Below are 4,794 nucleotides of genomic sequence, written 5' to 3'. Positions count from 1 at the left end.
ACATATCAGTTTTTATTCGCACTCCGGGGACATCGGGCGAGTGATCTATGCCACTGGGATGGTACCGGGTCACGCGGCCATTTCCCTTTCTAACAATTGTCGGGACATGGAATAAAAAACAAAAAAAACCCAAAAACGAAATGAAACGAAAAACAAAAAAATAAAAATAAAAAAAACCCTCGGTACGGAATTTGCCGTGCGACACGGCGCTGGAAATGGGTCCCACTGGGAGTATATTGACCAGCTCTTTCGCGGCGCGGTGGCATCGTCGTCGTCGTCGTAGTAGTAGTCGGAGTCCTCGTCGTTTTTATACATCCCGAAAAATCCTTGGACGACGTGATATACAGCCGTACTACTCGCGTTTTTCTGGGTTCAGTGTACCTACACGCGAGTTGTAGCTGTGATAACAATAATATATATACAATACTACCTCGCTATACCTACGCGATATAATAATAATAATAATAATAATACTGTAACATATAAGCTCACACACGTGTACCCATACAATTTGACGATAAACGTACCCCGTCGAGTCGCGCGCATTAAATATTCAAGGGCGCGTGCGAAGTCGTAATTTTTTTCAGTCCCGTGGCACGCGCGTACGGTTTAACTCGCGGAGGGTAAGTACCTACACGACGGACTACCTGCAATAGGTATATTATAATTTATACATATAATATAATATATATATATATAGACACTGTTATAAGACGCGATGAGGTTCAACGCGAGAATACGTCATTCATCCCATAAAAACGCGTACGTGTATAAATTAATATTTAGATAGGTGTATGATTTAGATACATTGTATTATGTCATACCTATTGTCTCGCCTACACGGGCGCAATAGTATATCGGTAGACTGTTTTTCCTTTTCTATTTTATTATTCAAGTCCCCCAAGGTTTCCACTATAAAATATAATATAATTATTATATTAGATGACATTTCTTGATTGGTAAATCAGCTCTTTTGTAATTTATTGATTACGTTACAGGTGAGTTTGGTAGATCGGGTCGGCGTTGCTTAAAAACATTAATACTATTATACCTATAATGTATTAGACGACGTGTTCGTCATCCACCGTGGCCGACGTCCTATGCGATCGGTGGTGGGGTAGTTTCGATCAGGTATCATCTAGTCATCTATAGAATCTAGTCTCTAGATCACCTTGGCACTCGGCAACTGTTGAAAAAATATATTCTTCGAATCACCATATAACAGTTGTTTAGTGCCAAGATTAACTGGGCAGGTCAGTTGTCATTTCAGGCGTAGGACGTTGCGCTGGACACTTCACAGTAGGTAACATATTTTATAGTACGTGATGCACATAGGTTGTAGTTCATTGTTAACACACATGTTCGTTGTTTTTTTTGCTACCGCGTTTCTGTTACCTACCTCACCGTACTCACGCCAAATGACTGCAAATCTGCAGAATGGGGTTGTTCGTTTCTCATAACCGAACAGCAACCATCCGACCGGTAACCGAAACGTCTTATCGTGTAGTACTAACGCAATACCACGATATTTTACTATATAATATAATATCGATATTGTATCATGCACAACAGCATCCGCTCGAATTGAAAATATATAATAATATATATTATATTATAGCTTATATAGGTACATGTAATAGGTAGCAATAATAATACGCATTTTATGTACTATAAATAAGAGGTGGAGTGGTTTGTGCACTGCCAAACACCGTAACCTCCGTATATAATACACCCGACGGCATATAAGTTACATTATAATAATATATGGTCTACGATATTAATAATACATACTCCCGCATTATGGTAGTACCTACTGGTGGACATATTATTATAATAGGTACCTTTGCATGTATACATTTCGGTTTTCACGTCATTATATCAATGTTATTCAACCCTATTCAAAAGTTTTTCATTACCTGCGTCTTATTTGTATTATAATGATTTTTATAATATTTACGTACCGATGTCACGACGGATATTATTTCGTTTACAAATTATTTTCTCCGATAACAACGGTCCTTCAAGGGTTATGCATTTAACGCTGTGAAGTTGTGTTTTCACCCGGACAAAAAATGTGATCCAAAATGCAGAGCACTCAGTATCGTTTGGTCGAATTGAAAATTCAACATCACATTTGCATTACGTGTTTGTCAAAATTCCTATGTATCAATCGTAGTTAAACATTCTATGGTCATTGAATTTAAATACGAATGATAGAACTTTGAATTTCTGATAATAGGATTACTGTGTAATTGGTTATCACTTATCATATTATTATATAAATATTTCATTATTTCAATGGCCATTGCTGAATGATAAAAAAAAATACTTTAACTAATTGCATTGGATTTCAAAATATATATACCAGTATTTATTAATATATCTGAGTATTTTTAAATTCAGAAAAAAACTAATTAATAATTAAAGTATTGTAAATTTTGAAAATAATCAATATTTTTGATATCTGAAATAATATTAATCGAGTAAAATATTTAAATAATTAATAAATCATTATAATATTATGTAAGTGACTAAAAATTAACATACAAAGATAGTTCTTAAAAATGTATTATGATGCACTTTACTATTATATAGTGTTTAAAAAAAAACTAAGAAAAATAGGTAAATAGTTATAAATATTAAATTAACAATTATATGAAAATATTTTCGAAATTAAAATTTCTATTTTATATACTCTTTAACTAGATTAAATATATAATAATTGATAATAGTTTTATATAGGTAATTTTATTATTATTATGAAATAGTATATGATACGCATATACGTGATGGATTATGACATAGTAGATACCTACAGATACAATTTGTATTATATTATCACCCACTAAGTTTTGCACATAACAATATTAAGAATTCTGATTGGTTTTCATGTACTGGTTATCATTCAAAAATAAAATATATTAATTTAAATAGTGAAATATTTGATAGCAAACAGTTTCTGATTAGTCATTATAATAATATTCTCACTCAAATATTTAACATTGATTGATCACTTTGAAATATTGTTTATAATAGTATAAAATAAAGTAGCACAATTTATACATTTTTGCCCCCTTGCATTAAGATATATGATATATGATATATATTATTATAATAGTCGGAAAATCTAGACTTATCGAATATCTGTTAAACGAACCAAGTATCTAAACAGAAGTATAAGAAATTGTAACATAATTATGTAATTACCTTATCCAGGAAAGTTTTTGATAATAATTTATGTATATAAATTGAGGTGAATATTTTACAATCACAGTACGAGTACTTACTTAATAACAAAAAATAAAACTTATTTTCGAATAGTCCAAGTTTACAAGTGTTTATTTGAGTTGTTCTAATAAAAAACTCAAATGTTACGTCTTTTTGTAAACAAGCTCTATTATAATAAGCTTAAGTTAGCTAACAAATCTAAGTCATCGTATAACACGACAATGATGATGACAAAATTATTGAATTACATTATTACTTATAAATTATTTAAAAATAAGTGTATTTTTAACTGAAATTTATTCCATGTTAATATAAATTTATAATTGCACATGGGTAGTTAAAAACCATCACACCTCCTGGCTACTTGTAACATGTTTAAAAAAAAACGATCTTAATTTACTTTATTTTAAAATAATTAATAATTATTATTAATTATACCTGTGACTTGTAATTATAAAAAATATAAATTATTAAATAAAAAAAAAATCCATTTTCTACCATTCAAATGTTGGTAAATTGAAGAACTGAGGGTAACAACATGACATCTCCATATTTTGGCCAAAATCAATTTTTGAATGCACATTATCAAGACAAAAAAACTGCGTCGTTTAGTGCAAGAACCAGACAAATCTGACTGTTAAATACAATGATATCATATAAATGGAGATGTCTGGTTTTATTCTGGTGCAACAACAAGACATCTCCTCATTTTCCTATTATAATGGAGAAGTCTGGTTTTGATTTTAGTCAACAAGACATCTCCAAGTATTTAATTATGATGCAACAACAAGATATGTCCAAACAAGTTTTTATTGCTTCCTTAACTTATTATTAAAATTTTAGCAGTATCTATAAGTTCATATATTGTAGGTATGTACCCTAAAACTAAATTTTAAAATTTTTCAAAAAATGTTTAGATTTTTTTTAGATTTTTTTTTGGAATTTACAATGTGTTTTGTGTCTGTTGAACAAATTTCAAAAAAAGGATATATGGGGTTGTTGCCACCAGGTCTTCAATTTAGGTTTTGCTCGTTAAATTAATTAGTTTAATAATATTGTAATCTACCCGTAGTATTATTTGTGACAGATTCACAATACATAAAATATATAACAATGTATATTATAGACCTACAAGAAAATTTTGTAGTACCTATTGTACATTTTCTTTTTTGTCGTATCTGTATTTATCGTAGATACATGAAATATTATATCAGCTCTGAAACAATCACACGGGAAACATGTCCCTCATAATAATATACGACTTGCCTACAATACCACTGAATATATTTCCACCGCGTCAATAGTAATATCATAATGTTCTATGGAGGTATCTATAAAGATACAGATATGCGCTGCAGATGCGTAAATGGTCATATGACGTATAATGTTTAATGTTTATGACGCATAACCATATTTAATCACCATAAATTCAAACATTATGCGCCGGTTAACAATGATTTTAACTACGTGTTGGCGGGTATCCCAATTAAATTTTTTTTTGTTATTCGTTATAATTAAGAACATTGCAGGAACAACGAAAAATATTATTTGCTTATTTCACTCGGG

This window comes from Acyrthosiphon pisum, chromosome A1 (assembly GCF_005508785.2).
Source record: "Acyrthosiphon pisum isolate AL4f chromosome A1, pea_aphid_22Mar2018_4r6ur, whole genome shotgun sequence".
Taxonomy (NCBI): domain Eukaryota; kingdom Metazoa; phylum Arthropoda; class Insecta; order Hemiptera; family Aphididae; genus Acyrthosiphon; species Acyrthosiphon pisum.
This window is presented reverse-complemented; position numbering follows the sequence as displayed.